This window comes from Sturnus vulgaris, chromosome 8, assembly GCF_052056855.1.
Source record: "Sturnus vulgaris isolate bStuVul1 chromosome 8, bStuVul1.hap1, whole genome shotgun sequence".
Classification (NCBI taxonomy): Eukaryota; Metazoa; Chordata; class Aves; order Passeriformes; family Sturnidae; genus Sturnus; species Sturnus vulgaris.
In genome coordinates, this window is record NC_142250.1 from 36,423,394 (window position 1) to 36,445,882 (window position 22,489).

The 22,489-nt window shown below is 42.7% G+C and overlaps 1 long non-coding RNA gene across 4 annotated transcripts in view; it reads left to right on the forward strand.

Annotated features, from left to right (window-relative positions):
• LOC148223065 (uncharacterized) overlaps positions 1 to 22,489 on the forward strand; it is a 41,145-nt gene that overhangs the window by 16,431 nt on the left and 2,225 nt on the right. The window contains exons 5-11 of one of the 4 annotated variants that reach the window (XR_015805222.1): positions 924 to 1,144; positions 3,243 to 3,349; positions 11,301 to 11,491; positions 13,929 to 13,981; positions 14,958 to 15,059; positions 16,169 to 17,067; positions 17,604 to 22,351. This is a non-coding gene — a long non-coding RNA (uncharacterized LOC148223065). Of the gene's footprint in view, positions 1 to 923; positions 1,145 to 3,242; positions 3,350 to 11,300; positions 11,492 to 13,928; positions 13,982 to 14,957; positions 17,068 to 17,603; positions 22,352 to 22,489 lie in introns of all 4 variants that reach the window. The other 3 variants (XR_015805220.1, XR_015805223.1, XR_015805221.1) reach the window with 3 other exon arrangements.

Below are 22,489 nucleotides of genomic sequence, written 5' to 3' on the forward strand. Positions count from 1 at the left end.
TCGTGGGAGGTGTAGGAAGACTCAGACTGCTTTATCTGCATCACCTGTCTTGTGTTTCCCCTTTCTTTGTGGCTGCTCCTCTTTGATGAAAATTTGCTGTAAAATTGCCACTCCACCAAACCTTTCTTTCCCTTGTGTGTCTTCCCTGACCCCTGCTCTTTCCATTTGGCAGAGCCAGGAAACCAGAGCCCTAAACCACCCCACAGCCATGGCTGGGGTGAAGTGCCTTTCCCTGGATTCCAGCTGGTGGCTGCTCCCAATTCCCAATTGGCAATTGTTTTCCCAATTCCCATGGAGAGACAGAACATTCTCACTTTGTCCAAAAGCCAAGGGCTGAGCTATTAATAAAAACCCTGGTGGATGGTGGAAGGACTTTTCCATAATTCCCCATTCCTCATCAATGAGTGTGTTTGATATGCCAGCAGCTCAGCGTTGGAGAATGGCTGTTGGTGGTGCTGAAGGGAAATGGGAAACTCTTCCATCACTGATGGGAGTTGGTTATTGATGTCATCACTCCTGCCACTCACTGAAAAATACAGCCCACAGTGACTTCCCTCTGATCTGTAGGGCCATGGATTTGAAAATAAACATCAGTAACTTGAAAATCACCGTGCAGCCGAGGTGATGTTACCCCCAAGTGGTGATGACTCTTGGATTTTCTCCTGCCTGTTTCCATATTTCATGGACGTGTGGGCAGCTGCCTGTGCCATTTGGGATAAGGCAGATATTTGGATTACAACAAGGGCCTGAATAACTGGTGCCTCGTTCTCAAATTGCTTTATGGATGGATCTGTGTTTCAAGAGTGCATAATAATGGCTGTTACAATATGTTCACTATGACAAAATCCTGATAGTTTATCAATTCAGGCATTGTGCAGAACTGCCTTTAAGAGACGTTTTTGCTTGTGATCTTTCTTCACCAGCTAAGTGAGAAGTGGAGCTGTGGGTGAGGTCCCTTTGCTTGGAGCCTGGCTCCTGGAGGTGTGGTTTGCAGGGAGCAGTGAGCAGGAGCATCCACACCTGTGTCCCAGACAGCTGGCATGCTCTGCCTGTGCCACAGCCACCATCTGTGCCAGTGCCACACGCCACCAATGTCACTGGGGGGAAGGCAGGAGCAAGAAAGTGACCTCACACAGCCACAGAGGTGAGTTTGGGGATTCAAATCTGCTGCCTCTCTTTCCTCACTGTCTCACTGAAGCTGTTGCTGGTCAGGGGATTAATTACAGGCATTTTGAGTGGATTTAAGGACTTTGAGGACAGGGGATTTTGTTTCTGTAGGGGTTATATGGAATTGTTCAGGCTCTGAGCAACCTGGTTTAGTGAAATTTTCCTTCCCATGGTGGTTGAAATGAGATGATCCTTAAGGTCCCTTCCAACCCAAACCATTCCATCATTCTATGACTGAAAGTCTCAGGTATTTTTCTGGTACATAAAGAAATCATTTTTCTATGGAAACTGAATTCCCCCAAAGAAAGAGACAAGTAAACATTCTTTTACATTGTGTGGAAGAGCTCAGCATCTCCCTGTAAAAGGAAGAGGCCCCCCTCCATCTCCACAAACCCCTTCAAGGTGCCAGGTGTCCAGGTCAAAGCCAAAGGCTGGGTTTTCTACTCCATCCTGGAATCCTGGCAGCTCCCTGTTGCTGCCTGCCTTGGCACAGCCTGAAATGGTGGCAGAGGACAATATCCACACTTAGAATTGCAATAAACAACGAGCCCATGGTCTCTCCTCTGAGATGCTGTCACTTCTGCAAGGGTGGAGATTGCTGAGAGTGTGGAGTCACCATCAAAGCTTCTGCTCCTTTGTGGGTGGGATGACCACAGTGACCCTCTGTCTCAGGGGCAGAAGCTCTCCAGAACAGCACAAAGGTGGCAAAACAAAACTTTCCTCTCCACTTCTTTCTTTGTTTTCCCTTCAGATGCAGTGGGGCACCAGGAGGACACGGTGGAGCTGTTCCCAGCCCTGCTGTGGCTGCCAGTCCTCTCGGGGCAGGGGGAAATGAGCTCCAAACAAATGCTTCTCCGTAGGTGCAATGCACATAAGTGCATTTTTGGATCATGGTCCAAGTCTGCATCCTTTGTGAGACCAGGAATGTGCCAGGATGAGTCGGTTTTTATCAGTCCAGCACTTCTCCATTGAGCAGAGACAGAGTTGGGAGCACTGCACATCAAAGAGAGAGGAATTAATGAATAAGAAAACCTTGACATTTACACAATTTAGGCATGTTACTTTTATTTAAAGTTTTTTTTTTTTTTTTTGTGCAAAGGGTGCAGAACCCTTGGTGAATAGACCTGTTAATGCCTCTTGCTTTTTGTGTTTATATGTGCCAGGTCTAATAATTGTCACGTCAAGCTAAGTGAGAAACATCCAGACACGTTCATGGGAGAAGCCGTAGGGCTTTAGTTCAAGTGACTCCTGTTCCTCCTGGGTGGGGAAGAGGGAAGGGCAAAAAACAACAGGAATTTGTTCCTTTCTCAGCACCAGGGTTTATCACGTGTAAAAATGTAGGACTTTGGAAGCCATTAATTATACATAAAGTCAATAACCAATCTTAATAGAACTTAAAGTGACAAAAGCGATGACATTTAAAAAAAAATTTAGCTTCCCCATACCACGAGTCTGGGACCATCAGGGAAAGGATAAAGGCTGGAAACATGCTCTGGACATGCAGTAATTGCCACTGCCATTTTCTGATTTCATTAGAGAAAACTGCTTTCCGTGTAGGTAGATTAGGAAAGGGAGAAATTCTGGATCACAAAGGTCTGTGTCTGGGATAACTTGCCCTGCCTGTCAGCAGCCAACAGAGGTATTTGGGGTAAAAAAGTATGAGGATTTGCTCTTTTGTGATCTTTTTAAACTTACATAAGAGCATATTTTAGCTGCACTTTTATTTTCCCCCTAGAAAATGAAGCAGAGTCATAGTGGACAGATAGGAAAATAACAGTGCTAATAGCAATATTAGTAATAGTATTAATTCCTCTGCACTACTGCTTTTTCTAGAGACTGGAATCTGACAATAATCAATGCATCTGAATCTCGACTTGTATTCCAGTTTGTAAAATTGATAAGAAATAGGTGCACCCATGAAAATCCAAGCTTTGAAAGAAGTTCTAGCTCCCATTTCAGCCACTTATTCTAATTAATCTTATGCAAAGTGAGAAGGTCTGCTATGAAGTCATCATTAATTTATATTCCTGCAGCACAGTTTATCTCATTTACTTTGTACCTTATTTTTTTTCCAGGGAAGACCAAGAACCAGTTCTTGGCCATTATTCTTGATGGAATCCGTTTGAAATGAGCCAGAGGAGTGAGAAAAGCGAGGTGCCCACACATGGATAAGTCTTGCCAGGTTCTGAACCCTTTTTTTTTTTTTTTTAGCTGCCTAATTGAGGAAATATTTTTTTTTTTTCTCTTTGTTTCCAGGGGGTGGGTGGGTTGGTTTGTTTGTTTTCTCAGGAGTGGGGAATTTCGGTCGCCCTTGTTCCAGTTTGGAAGAGCTGTTAGCAAGTGACATGCCCAGGAATATAAAAGAGCACAACATCTTTGGAGCTGTTTCCTGGTATTCCCCAGCATCCCTGTTTGTTATAATTTGAAAGAAGCTATTGAGCTGAAAGGAGGGACAAACAATCTCCAGGAGGACAAAGCCAGGGAGAGCTGGGAGCCGCCAAATTTCCATGGAACACTCGTGTTCCAATTCATATTTAAATGCGCTCCCAAGCAGCTGGACAACCTTTCTGTGGCCACAGCTGAGCGTGGTAGCCAAGGAGAAATCGCCAGCAATTTGCTGAGAGCAGATGAAAGGTGTGTGTGTGTGTGTATTCCTGTCCTTTTAGTGCCACAGAATAAACACTGAACTCGCTCAGGATGTCAAGATGTTGGGCAGAGTTTAAGTGCAGCAGAGCAGATTCCCAGGGCTGTGCATTGGCACAATTTCCTTTGAAGTCATCCAGGTTATGCTGATTTACAGCGGCCAAAGATCAGCACAAATGTGGTTGTTTCTGTAACTAATTTCGATGCCCTTCTGCTTAATGATTTTTTTTTTTTTGAGGGAAATTATTATTTCTTACAAATGCATCTAGGCAGCAACTGCTCTATGGAATAACAATTTAATTTTTGAAGAGCTGAATCCTCCAGCCCGTATTAATTTAAAACTCATGCTGGGCACACCTGGAGAAAGAGAAAGCCTGGGTCAAAAGTGCCTTTTTCCACATCCTAAACTGACCTCGGGCTATCCCAGTCTTCCTCATTGTAATGGAAAGTTGTCCCAATTTTCCCTAATTTGCATCTTTCACGTCTCTGATCGAGCCACTTTGGGGCACGAAGGTGTTTTTGCAGCCTCCTCACCGCTCTCCCTGCTCTACACCTCCCAAATTTCTCTTTTTCCTGAGGTTTGCTCTTCCAGAGGCTGTGCTGGCATCTTTGAAGGCATTTTTGTCTACAACCAACTGGTGCAGAACATCCTTTGTGCTAAGAGAAGCAGATTTCTCCAGGTCCAAAAGAATTTTTTCCACAGTACAAAAAAGGCACGGGTTATAATTTATCAAGTGATGTTTCTGCAGGTTTATTGTGAATTAATGTTACCATTTGCTTTGAATATGGTTTAATGTACTTTAGAGGTATAACTTAATTATTCTTTGTCCTTGAGTCTCTGCACTGCAGCCACTTTTATTAAGAAAAATATCAGGGATTACTAAGAATGTTTAAAAATTACTTGTCACAGGAGCTGGGTCAGGTTAAGGAGTGAGTTTGTTGCACAACATTCTTTACTCTCTTTCCTTGCTATTTTGTTTTAACCATGTGTGAGCCATTTGCTGCAGAAATCAAGGTTTGGATGATTTTCCTTCCCCCTGGGTAGATATTTCTCCAACTATCTCTTCCCTGTTTGAATTTCTTTTCATGTCACATTAGAAGTGTGTGCAGTTATTGGGCAGGAAATTGGGCTTTCCCTCTGTTTTTTGCTGAGGTTGGAGTGTGGGGATGATGTCTGTGATGATAAGAGGATGCTGAGAGCTCCTATGGCATTTAGAAATATTAAAATAATCAAGAACTGGAAAGATGAACTGGCAGCAGTTTTACACCCCAGTATGAGAGCTAAAACCAAGAGAGAATTTTCATTTTCATGGCTTTACTTTGACACCATGGAAGGCAGAAAAATGTGTTTGTGCCTCCAGCTTTGTCCCTGAGCTTCCAGCAGCCACCACTCAGGCCAGGCTCTGGGATAAAGACAAGGAAAGTGCAAATGACTGAGAATCCCAGAATCCCAAACTGGTTTGGGTTGGAAGGGACCAAAAAGCTCCTCCAGGTTCCTCCCCCTGCCATGTCCAGGGACACCTTCCATTCAACCAGGCTGCTCCAGGCCCCATCCAGATAAATCAGATGGATAAATCAGATGGATAAATCAGATAAATGGATAAATCAGATGGATAAATCAGATAGATAAGTCATCCTGTTCAGTGTTGATGACTGGACTAGAGTACCTTGAAGGTTTCTTCCAACCTGGAGGACTTTGAGAATCTGTGATTTCATTGTCCAGGATGTTTAATGTTTATACACAATTCTGTATCCCGTGTTTTCCCTGAAAAAGCTGTGCTGTAAACTCCTCATTGCACCCCCCAGGCTATTTGTGAGTCTGATTATCCCAAATTCTTAAAATCTTTTCCTTTTCTATTAACAAACTTTATTATCTCAACTCCCCTTCTACTGCTGAAGATATTGTAGACTCAGAAACTTTGCAGTCAATGGCTGACTAATATTTCCTCAGTTAATTTTTGAGGTTTAGCTGTCCCATCTATAAATCTGCAATGAGAGGAACAGTCTAAAATAACTTTTATTCAATTTATTGCTTGAATATAAAATTAGATGAACGAGCCATTACCTTCCATTTGGATAAAAATGTGGCTGGGTTGATTCTCTTTGTCTGGCCATGGTGCTCATCAGGAAACACTCAGTTATTTTTGGATGGCTACCCCAAATTCCTTGCTTTGGGAATTAGAGCTTTGAGAGAAACCTGAGTAGCTGTTTCATCCAGCAAGGGATATTTCTCCAGTAGGAGCACAATAAGCCCAGGACCTGCCTCTGGAATTGGTTGTTGCACTCAGTGGGCAAAGTGAAGCTATGGAAAAAAAAAAAAAAAAAAAAGAGGAAAAACTCAGCTTGTGCCTTAAAAACCTGAATTTGGCTCCTCCAGTAGTTAAACGGACCCTGATGCCTTCTGCAATACTTTGCATTGCAAATATTTTATTTTGATTTATTTGGAGAGTGGAGTAGGACTGAAGGGGCCAGCAGTCTCTCTGCTGATTTTTGATGAGGTTAAAATTCAGTATCTGAAGTTCATTTTTATTAATAACTAATTTTCTGGCCAGGAAAATATCTGTAGAGAAAAATTAAATAATAAAACAACCCAGACTAGAAAAGAAAAAAAACTCAAAACAATGCAAAGCCCTTACAACTGACTAATAACCTCACAACATTAATGATAAATATATGATCCTCCTTCAATATTTTTTGTCTTGGGACATGTGATTTCCCAAGGACAAAATCAGTTAAAACTACCCTTGGCTCCCATAGTTTTCTGGAGTTTTCCATAGAGCAAAGTGATTATATGGAGTGCATATACTGAATTTATGGTTCAACTTGGTTTTACACAAATAAAATCTTGAGTGAGTGCCCTTTAGAAAACTGGACCAAATTGCTAAATGGAAAAATAAAATTCTTCATGCATTTTTGCCTTTAATAAACAGAAATCTTTACCTAAGGGAGGAAGTGATCTGGATTTGGTGCAAATAATTAAATGAAACAGAGAAATTACTAAGCAAAGCATTATTTTATATTTAAAAGGCAAATGGAAAACAAATGTCTGAGGAAGGCAGTGAGCTTGCTTAGTGCTTCCCACTCAAACACTTCTTAGTTTTATATTGAAGAAACAGAGTATTTATTGTCTTTTTTTAATAAGTGGTTTCAAGATGGAAACAATGTCACCAAAATCAGCACAATGAATTACAAAGATCTACAGTAAAAGCTACATTGGCTGCCAGGAGTTGTCCTTAAAATAGATGTTAAATTTTGAACATCACCAAAAATTTGCAGTTAAACTGAGGCTCATCCCAAAGCTCTGCTGGGAACAGCCCATCAATACTGCAGGAATTTGGCTGTGACTGACATGAGACCACCCAACTGCCTTCATTCCCCCCTAAAATAAATCCTGCTGGTTTCACTGGTGTCCCTGATGTGGGGACAATTCCTGCCAGGAGAAGTTGTGACCTGTGGGAAAGCTCTCTGCTGAGCCTGTGATGTCAGTGACCTCACTGTAGAACACAGAATCAGTGCTGGCATCAGAATTCCCACATCAGGAAGAATGTGGAGATGTAATGCAGCATCGAGCACATTTTGTTGTGCTTTTCTTTTGCTCTGTCTCTAACCTGATGCCAGGAGACCTCTTCCAAACAGGTGGCCAAAACTTCAAGGAACTCTCCTTTTTTTAATCTAATGGATGTTTGACTTAAAGCTTGCAGAGAAACCTTTTGAAGATGCACAAGTGAATTATTCACTTAAAAGTGGGAACACTCCCCACCAAATCCAACAGGGACAGGTAATTTGATAGATGAGTTCACCTAAATGATACTAGCATGTTTCTTATCTCCCTGCCATCAGGTTAAGAGCTGTTGTGCATAACTTTCTTAACCTTAACCTCATTTCTTCATCTCTTGGGACTTCAGATTAGTACAAGGGATAAAGGAAAATCAATGCCGAGTTTGGTTCTGGTGAATGTTTATGTCTGTATGCAAAGGAAGACGGGGGGAGAGCTTGAAACCATCCCTTCCCACTGAAAGATTTTAATTAAATTAGGGCTTAGAAATGTGGAGTGTGATCTTTGCAGTGTTTTGATTTCGCTGAAGATTATGACCAGACTTGCCAAAACCAACGGCGAAGTCTCACATTTGTGAACTCGGCACACAGCGCCCACGAATCTGATACATCCCAAAGAGAGAGCCTGAGTGCTCCTGTTTACATTCCTAAAGTCTTTACAAACAAGGGGAACAATATCTGCTCTTTACAGATTACTGTGGTCAGGTTCCTGTGTACAGCACCAGTGACCTTTCCGAGCTGAGCAATCTTCAGACACTCAGCGCCCAGGGCTGTGAAAAGCCCGAGCTGTATCAGCTTACCAGGAGTTCATATTTTACACCAGGACTGATTTTTACTGTATCCAGCTGCTGAATATCAAATGATGGAGTTTGGGCTGTAAAAGAGGACCTTTCTCCTATGTAAAGACATCGATTCTTCCTGCTGCTGGGAAAAAGTGTGCTGTGCACAATGGGGCTGAATTTTGTGCTGTCTCCTCTCAGACTCCTCGGTATCTGTGCTTAGCCTGTTCTCAGTGTCCCTTTCCTCATCAAAGACATCTTTATGTCAGTGAAGGTGGCAGGTGTAGCACCTCTGGATTGTGTCCAGTTGGGTCTGGACGGGGAGGAGACTCCACAGCCTCTCTGGACAATCTGCTCAGGGCTGGGCATTGCCCAGGGCAGTTCTGCTTCCTGTGCAGAATTCCTGGGATCAGTCCCTGCCCGTTCCTCTGGTGCCATTGCTGGGCCCTGGAGCAGAGCCTGACACCCAGGCACAGACAGGGACAGTTAGGGACAGACAATGACAAGAAGGGACAGACAGGGATACCCAGGGACAGACAGGGACACACAGAGGCACCTAGAGACACTCAGAGACAGACAGGGACATGCAGAGACACCCAGGGACAGACAAGGACACTCAAGGACACCCAGGGACACCCAGTGGCAATCAGGGACACCCAGGGACACTCAGGGACACACAGGGCTGAGGTTCCCTCTCGTTTATCTCCTCTCCAGGCTGAGCAGCCCCAGCTCCCTCAAATTTTCTTGGGCACAGAGATGCTCCAACCCTTTTATGCTCCACAGGACTTGGAGATGTGGCACCTTTAGCACCTCCAGTAAATTGTTTTGATAGAATCCTGAAGGCTGGAAGAGACCTTTAAGATCATCAGCTCCTTTTATCCAGCTCCAAACCATTGTAAATGTGAGCGTGGAGCCTGGCACAGCTCAGCCTCTCATCCCTGCTGCTCCTGGCCTTGGTGGCCCAAAGCAGCTTCTGTCAAGGAGGGTTTTGTGCATTCCTAGTGAAAAAAAGCCTCGAGGTCATTTTAATTTAGATGGTTTGAACACATAAAGGCAGCACATGCCAGTGCAATGATGATCTTGGGTGAGGATCTGTTTTCTTTGAGCTTGTGGGGGATACAGCAAAGTGGTGGAGGAAAACAAGTGCCTGAAAAAGGTCTTTTAGCTCCTTGAACAGGGCAGGATTATGCAGGGAAGGAGCAATAAATCAAGCACTCCATGGGCATTCATTAGCTTGTTTTTGGGATAACACTGGTTCTTCCCAAGCACATTTTGCTTTCACTGTAACTGCTTTCCTACTCCAAATGCCCTGTGGTAAATCTTGCCATGCAAATAAGGATCAAATCTTCATTTACACAGAGTAATGAGCTTTTTTTTCCAAAGAAGATACCTGAAAAAGAAGGCTTTTGCTGTGTAAGCTTAATTTTAGTGTATTGATGGATCTTCTGGAAAAAGAAGTCAGAACAACAGCCAAGTTAGCAGCTTGGCTCAGAGTTTATTTTCTGCTAAAAGAAACGTGAAAACAAATATAGAAAACGTATAATCCAGATTGTGTTATAGAATTCAGATATACAGATATTACAGAGAGATAATGAATGTCTCAGGCTATCAGTGAGGGCTGCTCTGCTTCTCAAAACCTGAGTGTTACTGGTTGGGGGGAGCTAGATAATGATGGAAACATCCTGTGAGATTGTAACCTAAGAGTTCTGGTGGTTGAACTTGAGGAAAGGGCACATATTATCAGCTGCATTTTGTTCTCAATTCACTCCAGGAGACGCTGAGAAAAATGGTCTAAAACCAAGCAATCAATAATTTGTATAGTGAACACAGTGTGCTGTTAAGAGGTCTGATCTTTAGATCTCTTCAAACATCAGGTGAGACACGAGAGGAGGAAGCAACCTGAGGTGCAATTCATGAGAACAAAGGCTAGGTCACAGAGCCTGGCTGGTCATTTGTAGAGGGTTTGTTACAAGAAAAGCTCGTGTAGGAATGGGATTGATCCACCCACAGAGCCACGAACACCTTCTGTGGGGTTTTTGCTCCTGTGAATCCTCCTGCAGTCGGGTTTTGGGTTGCAGATCAGAAGTAGAGGTTTCCAGCTCCTGAAGCTGATTGCCTTTCCCAGCTTGCTGAAGTGTTAAAAAGAGCTGCCTGGGGAATTTCATAGAATCAGAATGTCCTGAGGTGGAGGGGACCTGCAGGGATCACTGAGCCCAGCTCCTGGTCCTGCTCAGGACTGCCCAACAATCCCACCCTGTGCCTGGGAGCCTTTCCCAACCTCCTCTTGGACTTCATGAACAATTCCTTGGGGAGCCTGTTCTAGCACCCAACCACCCACTGGGGGAAGAATCAAACAAATGACCCTGGTGGACCAAGAAACAGCAATTTTAGGGGTGGTGGTGCTTGGAAGAAAAGCACAACCCAGAAATTCCTGTGTCAGTGTTTTTACAGCAGGACAGCAAATAAAGTTCCTTGGTGTTACAGAGAAAACAGGGTAAGAGACGCCAGCTCAGCTTTGAAGGTTGAACTAGGCTTTATTAATTAATTAATCTTAATTAATTTGGTAAGTAATTTCACAGAATCATAGACTCATCGAGCTCCACCAGGCCAGAAAGTGTTAGAATCACTTCAGGTGTAACATGAACCATCAGATTTTCCAGAATTGCTGAATTTGTTTGAATGGAATTTGAATTTCATTTCATTAAGTTAATCTTTTAGAGGGAAAACTTAATCTCAGTTTCAAACCAATGGGTTCAATTCTGTGAGGGAATAGTCTAGGGAAGAATTTTTCTTGAGCAAAGGACTAAGTAACTTGAATAGCAAGGATATTGCCTTGGTCTCCTTGTGCTATTTAAGTGGTGATTAAGTCTGAACTTGACTTTTAAGGCACAAATACACTTCCAGGGGTGACTCCCCGAGTGAGAAGAGCTTTCAGTACTGTAGGTCTGAGTAGATTAACAGACTGTCTATAAACTGAGGGAAGAAAATAGGAAAGGAAAGAGGAAAAAGCCAAGGAGAGAGTAAAACTTGGAATTGGAAAAACAATTCCTGTTCCAGATGAAACATTTCATTATAAATGATGGGTTTAAAGGCAGTTTGCCTGATGACTTTGTATTTAACAAGGCATTGTGTGAAACATGGCATTGTTCCTTACAGGAAATAAAGAACAAGAAATCTCCTTATTTCTTCCATACTCGTGTTGAAAGGGGTATGAAGTTGTGATGGGGAAGTAATCACTCCAAAGCACAGGACCCTGGAGGTATTTCCTTTTAGAGCTGCACAGCTTTATCTAAAAATGAGGCTGCTTGGACTGGAAGGATGTTCTGACTCCCACAAACTGAGCCTGGGTATTTTTGTTTTTTTAATTTTTTTTTTATTGTAAGTTTTATTAAATATCTTTAGTGCACTGATATAATTCAAACTTTTGCTCACAGGGAGGTTTTAACACCCCTCTGGGGACAGCTTGGGCCAAAACCTTGAAGTGCTGAGTATCTGCTACTACATCCAAATTCACACTTCTCACTTTCTATGCTTTGCTCCAGAAGTTTTATGCTTGAGCCTTCTCATTGTCATACTCCATTGCTAACCCAGCTGGACTGCATGCAGAAAACAAAATCCCAGATTATTCTGAGTTGGAAGGGACTCATCAAATCTTCAATCAATCCAAATCTTGAAAATCCTACAAGACCTGTGCACTAGTGGAGGAGTCGTGGGTGTAGCTGAGCAAACAAAGAGAGGCTGCCCCAAATTTTGGGCTCTTGGGTTGAGGGTGGCTAATGCCACAAATTGAGTGGTGTCCTGAATATCTCATATCCTGAATATCTCATATCCTTGAGTCCTGAATTCTACTGCTTGGTGTGAGGAAACACCTCCCTGACAGGTTTGAAGAATATATCCCCCAAAATGACGTTTTGCTAGAAATTACTTGTTTGGGGTTTTGTTTAATTAAAACTTGAGCAGTCTGTGATTAATCCTTCCTTCTGAGCTAGCCTTGGTTTCTACCTGCTCCTGAGATGCTCTGCCAGGCAGTAGATCAGTGCAGGAGCCTTGCAACAGTGAAAACAAAGAACTGATGGGCATTTTCATTCATTTTTCCTCCTTTTTTATTTTCCTGTTACTGAAGTTGTGGTGGTTTGTTTGGTTTGCATTGGGTTTTTTTGTTTGTTTGTTTGTTTTTGTTTTGTTTTGGGGGGGGTTGTGGTTTTTTTGTTTGTTTTTGGGGGTTTTTTGTTGTTTTTTTCTTGTAGTTGTCTTGGGTTTTTTTGGTTTTTTGGTTTTTTTTTATTATAAGTATTAATTTTGGGTTTTTTTTAATTAATCACTGACACGATTTTTCTACATTTTCTGTCCAGTTGGTCCAAAATTTGGTGCCTGTACTGTTTTGCTGTGCTTTCCTTGTGCTGGCTGCACAGCACAGAGCATTTGGGAGAGCAAAGTTTGCTGAAGAGGGAGCCTGAAACAGCTGCCAGGGCTGACAACTGAAAGGCACAAGTGGGGACAAAGCAGAGCAGACGGAGAGATGTGGGAACATTAACACTTGGGAGGGACTCTCCTCCTCCCTCCCCTCTTTCTGAAGAAGGGAAAGAAGCTGGGTCTTTGTCCAAAAAAACACTTCAGCCTTTGCTTGACCTTAAAACCCGTGAAAAGATTCTATCTTCATCCATTCCTGTGGTTTTCTGTTTCCTCTGTGCGTTTAAGGGAATAAATGTTCATCTCTTTGATCCTGTACTTAAGGAAGATGAACCGTGTTTTTCACTCCCTGAAAACACAAAAATCGGTTTGTTATGTCACAGCCGTGCCAGCAGATTTCCAGGAAGCTGAACACGGTGTGTTTGTGTTTAGTATTCGGGAGGTTGCACCACCCCTCGGTTAGCAGGGAAAGTTATCACATGGAAAAAGGGTGCAGAGATTGTTTTAATCTCATCCTGCACCGGATTGAGAAAGGAGAAGGATAAAAGCGTCTTAACCATAAAGCTTGGCAGCAATTGTGGAGAGCAAAAATGAAAATAGTTTAAGAGAACAGTGCAGGCAATAACTCACTCGGGGGGTCGGCAGAGGACCAGAAGAAGTGGCCAGACTGACATTGCTTGGTTTTATTAACTCATCCATAATTAGCCCATAGCTTAGATACAATTTAGCTTGTGCCATATGGGCTAATATAGTGCTGAAAGTTACCCCCCATGCAGGTGACAGTCTGTCACACTGAAGGAAGATTAGCATAAAACAAACAACAATGCACCCTTAATGACAGTGGCACCATTTGCCACACCATACTTGAGGATGGGGAGGCACGGCCATTATAACCCAATCTTCAAGATTTTATTAAGTAGAAATAAAAGCAATGTGCACACAGATCCCACCCCCCCTTATAGCCCAGTGAATCCTTCCTTCAGCTCGCAGGCAAACCCACTGTGTGTTTGGGGGTGTTTTAAAGATAGTTAATTTATATATTTTTAATGGTAGAAATACCTAATGTAGGTATTTATTCACAGCTTTGCTGATGTTCCTTGGAACAGTGTATAGAATTAACTGTTCTAAGTAAAATATGTTGGGCAAATGCATCCTGAGTGTGTCTTGATAAAGGTGGAACAGAGTTGTTCTGAAACTGAAATAAAAATGTGAAAACTCCACTCTATGTGCTCATCAGCTCGATTAGAACTTTTTAGAGTAGATATGAATCTAACAATGGTGTAACTGCAGGCAGCACATGTTGTGTGAGGAGAATTTACCCTACAAAGAAAGTGAACCACGGTCTTTGGTGATTCCCCCTTTCTTTTTGAATAGGAATTGCTCCGTTGAAATGATCCCCACGTGTTGTTATCCATCCTGCATTTATGGTAATTTGCCTACATATTGCCAATATTTTCCTTTTTAAATCAAGGAGGACATTTGGTGCCAGAGCCTTTCCCAAACTGTGCTGAGCTCCTGTCACAAAGCAGCAGAAGCCATTAACATTCTCAGTTAAGGCTGATCAGTCGTGCTGTTGAACCATTTCTTCTCTTCCTCCCAACGTATTTGCTTTCCTGTATTTCCCAGATAAAAGGGAAGCTCCCCCTCCCCTAAGTTTTCCGGACTTTTCTTTTGAAAGGCAGCCTGCTCATTTTAAATATTTTAAATGAAATGAGTTTTGCTATGCAGACAGGAGCTGGCTTTTTTTTTTTTTTTTTTTTTTCTCTCCCAGCTCTCATCGGCTATTTATGTGACTCCATGGTTTTCAAATGGTGTAATGCTGGAGGATGCCAAATGTCCTGCCATTTAATAACCAGTAGCATACAGAGCTCTTTTCAAAATGCCACTGCTCTGAGCATCTGTTGTTATTAAGTAAGATGATCAAATTTTGTGCAGGACTTCAATTTTGCTTTTCACATCACTTACAGAGCAAGAATAATATGCAGTCTGTGTATAGAACTAATGTGTTGGGCTCATTGAGCCAATTGCTGGGTTTTGTGTTCTGCTTTATTGCAGACTGTAAAATAAACTTTGGCCTTTTTTTTTTAATAAATGTTATAAAAATGCTCTGTGAATCAGGAGAGTGCCAGCAATTAAAGCCATTTAACATCATAATAATTAAAAATGCAATACTCCAGCATAGTCAGCGCTGGTTCACATAAAAAGCCACATTGTTGGTCCTTAATAATTACATTATTTGACAGACACGCTGAAGAAGAGGGAAAGGTGCACGCTGTCAGTATCAGATGAGCAACTAACCCTTATTGTTGCTGGAAATTGCTGTAGCATCCTTTCCTCTCGCTGCTTTCAGCTAACAGATGTGCAGGAATGTCCTCGGCTCTCCATGGCTTTTCTCTCCAGCAGGATCTGACTGACAACACCACCACCAGGGAACAGCTGGGCCGAGGCACATCACATTTTGCTGGTCGGGAAAGAAGCTGATTAGGCTATGGAGTACCTAATTGGGTAAGATGCCCCTCATTTTCTAACTATAAAATTCAGAGAGTGTAGAGCAGAAAAGAGCTGGGCAGAGCCGTGTGTTTGTCCCGCAGCACAACTGGACCTTTCAAACGAGAGAGGGATTTTTTTTGTTGTTTTTATTTATTTATTTTTTTTTTTTTTTTACAGCTGTGGTTTGGGGCTGTGCCCGAGCTCGGCGTTGTGCGGGGCCAGATTTTTGAGGAGAGATTTAACTCAGACATAATGAGATTTAAATTACACCCCTGCACCTCAGCCCTGCTTCTCCTAAGTCTGCAAAGGCAGAAGGGCGGCTTGCCCCGTGGTGCTCGTTTTTGACATGGAAAAATGAAGCAAAAAGGGGGAAAAAAAGCTCAGATTTACAGATATAGGGTTTTTTTTTTTCCCTCGAATATTGAAGGTGTGGGATTGTTCCCTCGTTTCATTGCACTGTAGGTGCTATAGAACCAATGTCATCTTCAGGTGAGATGGAGAAGTTTTGGTTTAGGATTGTGGATCCTCACATATCCTAAAGGGAATGGGGCCTAAAGAGGTTTTGGAGGAGCATCCTCATTCTGACCTCTTGAAATCCTGGAAAACAGAGAGTGAAAATTGACTTTAAACATCCTGAGGAGACAATTTGTTTTCTCTGCTTTCCTGGGGTGTCCAAGAGCTGCCTCTGCTCCTCTGTCTGTCTCTGGAAATAGCCCCAGGCTGTGGCATATATATATAAAATTTTTTTTGGTTGGTTGGTTGTTTTTTTTTTTTTTGTTTATTCCAGTTTCAAGCCTGTTAGGGTTGGGTTTTTAAATTTTATTTATTTCAGACACCCCAAGCTTGCACTGTAGCAATGAGGACTCAGAGAGTAGAGTGTCCTTTTAATAAAAAGTGCTAAAAGGAACTTCCAACCAGATCTTACAAAGCCTTGTATCAAGTACCAGCACTATTGGGAATATTCTTGGGTAGAATAAAGTCAGCTGGCATGAAAACCTAATTTCTCTGATTTCTCTTTTAAAAAACATGTAGATATGGTACTTGGGGACATGGTTTTGTGGTGGGTTAATGGCTGGACTTGATGGTCTTAGAGGTATTTTCCTTCATGATTCTATGATTTTCAGTTTTCCTTCACCTCATATATTCTGAATTGATTTCAATCACCTCTTGCAAGTAGTATTTGCTGTTCTCCAAGGAAACCAGTGATCCAGCATCACAAGTTTGGTGCTGGGATACAGGAATAAAGGAGATTTGGGAAGTTCATAATCCGTGAGTTAAATAATGTCAAAACTGTTCTGAAGGCAAACAAATCAAAGAGTTCCTGATGACATGGTGAGTTGTTTTTTACATCTTCACAGGTGTTGTCTATAGGACCTTTGGCAGATTTGTTCTTCCCAAGGTCTGGAGTGGTGGGATGAGCCCATCCAGGCCAGCAGCAATGTCTCCAGTGAAATTTTGGGGTAAAGGAGCATTGGTACATCCCCAAAACAACTTACAAATATTTTAAAAGCAGTGAAAGCACCTGAAAGACCAGAGCCCTACAAAAACCTTTCTACCTTAGATGTAATTTGTATGTGTGCAACTATTTCACTTCAAATATTAACCTTAGATTTGAAACAGATTATAATTGTGGAAGGAAATAGCCATAATTGCAGGATAGAAAGGGATTTGATTTGCAGTTCTGGACATGAGTCTTCAGCACCTGAAGAGTTTTTTGGTGAAAGTATAAAAGAAGCACATTATCCCCTGATTAATCTGAATCAAATAATGGAAATAGAATTCCATCTGCCATCGAAATCATAAATAATAAATACATTAGTAAATCAATAAACCGAGTACAACAATGAATTTTAGATCCTATGTTGTGATTAGAGCCAGCTCTTTCTTTGGGATATATTAAACCATATTCACAGCACATTCCATTTGGGTTTTTTAATAGGTGATCTGTTTCTTTTTCAGGAAGTTCACATGAAGTTTCTGAACCTCCACTTTGCCCCTTGGGGAAAAGCAGCCCGGAAATAAGGTGAAAGTGTTCTGAAAGAAATGAGGAAATCTCAAAAGGAAAAAAAAAATATATATATATCACACATTATAGAAAACCTGGTAAATAAAATATAACCAAGGAGCAGCATGGGAAGCATTTAACCCAGTGCACAGCAGCTTTTCTGTGCTGCCAGCACACAGAATGAGGAATGTCAGGGAGGATGGGTCTGTGTATTAGTGACATCAAATTCCATGGAAATGTCAATGATTAACATTAAAATAACAGACAATGTATTGCAGCAGGGACACAGACATAAAATCAGTGGTAGTTGAGGCCTTCATGGCAGCTGATCCTGTATATGGATTAAGAGTAGAGTTTCAGTAAGAAAAATAGCACAAAACCTTTGAAGGTTCAGTTTTGGAAAGCTGTGGCAGCTCAAAAAAACTTCTGTTGTGCAATTCCCCATTTGCATGGCCAATGAAATTCCAGAACCTCCCGTGGCCTACAAGAAACCTGAAAGAGAACTTTATTTTATAGTTACAGATCTATTAATTTATGCTTTGGAACATCTGCAGGACCAGATCCAGAGGTCCCTTGGGAGATCTGGTCTCATGAGACCAAACTGGACCCTGCACCTTTGGAGTTTCTTCCAAGTGTGTTTTACAAAATCAGAGGTTTTTTTGTCTCAGATTTGAAAAATGACATTTTCATCCCAGTCCATGACATCTGCTTTGAAACACAATGGGCCATCAGGGAGGTGAGGAGTTCCTGGAAATGGGAAGAACCTTCAAGCCCATCCAGTCCCTGCCCCTGCCATGGGCAGGGACACCTTCCACTGTCCCAGGTTGCTCCAAGCCCCATCCAGCCTGGCCTTGGACACTTCCAGGGATGGGACAGCCTCAACTTTTTCCTCCTGGCTTGGCTCCATCATTCTGGTGTCCTCTTGCTGTTCTTGCCAACAGGGAAACCCCAGAATCCTCCAGTCCTTTATACCTTTCTGTAGCATGCACAAATCTCCTGAGTGTTCATGCTCACCATGAACTTCTGTACCTCCTATAAATTATTTTTTTGCCCATTGTCAAGATTTGGGAATGATTTATTGGTGCAGTTTTTGCAGCAGGACTGAAGCCTCTGTGGCCTCTCTAGTTAAATTCCATACAGACTGCCTTGGCCAGCCCCAAACCCACAGCTCCTGGCATTTCTACCATGGCTGAGTTTTCATGAACTGCTTCAGTAAAGCTGATATTTTATAATATGATTTTTCATAGACTCATAGAATTCCCTGAGTTGGAAGGGACTCATCTGGATTGTTGAGTCCAACTCCTGTCCCTGCCCAGATCCCCCAGCAATCCCACCCTGGGGCATCCCTGGCAGTGCTGCCCAAACACTCCTGGAGCTCTGGGGCTGTGCCATTCCCTGGGGAGCCTGGGCATTGCCCAGCACCCTCTGGGGATGAACCTTCCCAGATATCCAACCTAAACCTGCCTACAGAAATATTAGAACTAGACATGTACACTTACACTTGTACATCAGAATTTCTGTCGCTCCTTTACTGCAAAGCTGCAGAAGGAATAGGATAAGCATTTTCTTATTTCATCACAGAAATGGATCCCCTGCTTTTGAAAAGGGATTTTTGGCTTTTTGGGCACTTCTTGCTTGCAAGCACTTCCCTCTAAATCACTTCTGTAGCCAGCACTGGTTCCTGCTATTCCTCCCACACCAGGCACTGATCCTTCAGCTCCCATTCCCCTTCTCCCACAGCCAGTTTCATAAGTAGTGACAGGCTGACTGAATTTAGAGGACACAAGAAATCTTGACATTCAACTTGTCAACATTTCTGTCGCTGAGCCTCTGTTCCCATGACTTATTTTTGAATGCAAATCAGAAGATGATTAGCAGTTTTCTCCCCTCATTGTGTTTATTTTTGCTTGTTCTTTGGGCTGTTTTTCATGCCTCATCTTGGCTGAATTCTCTCCCATTTCTCTCCCTTCCTGTGTGTTTCTGCTCTTGCTCTGTTCTCTGCCCTTTGTTCTCAGTTACTGTTTCCCCTCCTTTCCCTTTTGTGCCTCTCTTGCATATTTTGTGGTGCTCTATCATCTCTGTTCTTTGTCTTTACTTTTCTTTGTCTTTTCATTTTGCCTATCTTTGTTCTATGTCCTCTTTGGTGTCTCCCTGTTCTTTGTCTTCTCTTTTTCCTTGTTCTTCCTTTTCCTCTGTCTGTCTCTTTTTATGATTCCCTTTTATCTTCGTTGTGTTCTGAGTAGGTCTGTCTTGATCTTTGTCTTTGCAGAGAACGTGCTCAAAGGAAGACAAAACACGCCATTCAAACAGAAATTGCTTATTAATTATAACATGGACACACTGCTGAAACCCAAGCCTCCCACAAAGCCAGCAAACCAACTCACAGGAATTTTCAGGCCATCCTGTATTTTTCTGGGCATCTGGGCTGCTCCTAGGGCCCTGTGGTTGAGCACCCAGCACCTAAACCCCATCCTATTCCACTTTCCTGTCTCTGACTCTCAGGCCATAAATCCATCCTAAACTTTATCACTGACCCATGAAGGCTTGGGTGCAAAATAACCAAAGTGAGGGATCTGGTTATGCAGCAGCTATGAGTAAAAATGTGTGTTTTGGTCTCCAATATGGAATCCACACCATCTCCATGTCCCAAGTGCTCCCCTTCCCTCTGTGGTGAGGGGTATAATTTACTGCAGATGTCTCTGACCTACATCATCAGCTCCAAGTTACCAGTTGCTGCTAGAAGGAATGGTTTAATTTACTAACCAGCTCTGCTGGGAATGGGTATCTGCTGCAGCCATGTGAAAGGCAGGGTTCTGTGGTGCTCTTGGTGCACAGTCCTGAGTTATTGTTGTCAGTCCTTTCATATTTGAAAAACAAAACATCTTAAAAATGTGGAAACAGGAAAAATCACGGGCAGAGGTATTTTGGTAAAGGAAGTTCTTTTTTGGTCCTGAAAAAAATCTTTCTGTGATCTCTTTGAGCTTTGAAAAGATTAGTATGATCTCAAAGTTTAAGTTCAAAAAGGAAAAGTGCACATTAAAAAAAAAAAAAGTTTAGCTTTTTGTTCATTTTCCCACCCATTTCTCTCCTCTAATAATTCATGGAAATCTCTCTGCATGTGTGATATTTGATTAATCCTCATTAAAGCCTTGGCTGAAAAACAAACCCCCGATCTTGGAGTTTGCCCTGTTGCTGCTTTCACCTTCTTTTCTTTTTTTTTTGTTTCCTTCATTTTCTTGGCCTCAGGAGGGCCCTGAGAGCCACATCACACTCTCAGGGTGCAGAATGGGTGAGCTGGGGGATGTTCCCCAGGGAAGAGGGGCTGGGTGCTCTGAGCACCCTGTGCTGGGTCACCATTTCCCAGGGATTCAGGGCACCTTTCCTGCTCTGCCTGCCTTTCCAGGCTGCTCCTCTCTCCCTGTACCTTTGCTGTTCAATTGTCACTCTCCTGGCCAGGCTGTGGTATATAAATAGAAATCTCATATCTTTTACCTGCTGTGCTCTGGGGAAGCCCCAGCACATCCAGCACATCACAGACCTCTGCAAACGGGCTGTAGGATCCGGCCACAATATTGCAACAAATAACCTGGCTCTGATGTGAATTGTCCTGGAACTGGGAAATGCTGCAGGTTCCCCAGAGGCTGCAGATTGAGCCGAGCCCAGGTTGGGTTCTTTGTGCTGCTTCCTCCCCGTGGCTGTCTCTACCAGCATCCCTGCCTCTGGTGGTGGATGCAGAAGTGGGGTGGGGGCTCTTCCCAACTCTTCCCGTCGTGGTTTGGGCACGGAGCTGCTGGGGAAGGGCTGTGGGAACCGGGAGGTTCTCCCGTGCCGGGGGTGACAGCACCCATCCCCTACAAGGTGAAAGGATGCTCCCCTGCTGGTCCTGGCATGTGTGCTTTTGAGGAAGCACAGGTGATCTCCCATTCTGCATAAACATGCAGGAGTTACAGGTTTCCCAGGCTAGATATTTTTTTGTCTTAATAATGTTGATTTAAATTTTACTTAAATATTAATAAAGTGATTTAAGACCAGGCCGTTTAGGCCAAATGTACATTAAAATTCCCCTTCTATTTTCCCTCTTTTTAAATCCTCCTCCTTCAGTTTATTCCCTGAGGGAGGGCTTGGTTCCTGAACTCATTGTGAGATCTTCAAACACATAATAAGAATTAATCACCATTAGTCCTCTATTTTAACAGCTGCTTCCTACCCCTCGAACCAGTACAGCTGCAAACTTCCCTCCCTCTGCTGACACCATAATCCCATTACAGCTGCAAACTTCCACACGGGAAAAAAAAACCAAAAACCCAGGTTTAAGGTGATTTTGAAACAACTCACATTTCTTAATTGCTCAGGTCTGGGTGGGGAGTGGGTGCTGCAGCTCCTGGCTGGTGGGAGCTGGGGAACATCGTCCTTCCCAAGCATGAAGCCACTCTCAGCATCACCACAGGAGGTGCAAACCCCACCTCAACCTGTCATTTGCATCAACCACTGTTTGTGTCCTCATATTCCTAGGAAAACAAGTATGATTTATTTATTAATAATGAGAAGATATTTACCTGCTTGTAGAAATTTCCCTTTTCCTCCTTCTACTTTCTCTATTCTAATATCTGCCCTTAGATTGTAATTATTTTATTTTTCTACTTTTTAGCATTAAGGTTTGAGATAGATAATTATTTTGCTTAATAGTAAATTTCACTGCAACGTGCCCAGAGGGATCTGAAATAAAAGGTATTTAAAAATCTACCATGTTAGAAAAGTAAAATAATTTCAGCTAATGAGATTATCAAGGATAATCGGTTTACAAAAGCCCATTATGCGACAGATTCATTGATGTCTTAAAACAGAAAAGGAGAATCCTATTTATTTTTTGAAATGGTGTAGAATAAATTGCTTTTCAGAATGCAAAAGGCTGGTTTTCATATATATATTTTTTTTAATGTGATGATTTCTGTAGCCCCATCTGCTGTTCAGTTTCAGAAGTAGCCTGAGGAAGATCTGGTGAAATGTGCGTTTTTCTGTGGAAAATTGGTGTTAGGTGATACTTGACCTGTGGATTTACTGACTGTCATAAGGAAGGGCTTCATCTCTTTCAGAATTTGTGGGAAGAAGTTGAGGGAGTGGAAGTTTCCTCTTTCATTCACCCATGACTGAGGATGTACTGTGGAGAAGGAGGAGGAGGAGGAGGAGGAGGAAGAGCAGAAGTTGGTGTTGGTGGTTGTTCTTGCTGGAGTAACCATGGATGCCCTACTAATGCAGCTGCTTCCTTATCCCAGCAAGCTCAAATGGCTCCAAGAGAAATGGGGTGGGATGCTCCAGGAGAAGACAGGTCCTTCCATGGCCCACATCTCTGCAGGGCACAGAGTGGGGTCATTTTAGGGCTATGAAATTTCACTGGGACATTTTCCTTCCCTTCTCCCCCTGAACTTCTTAGGAGATGTGT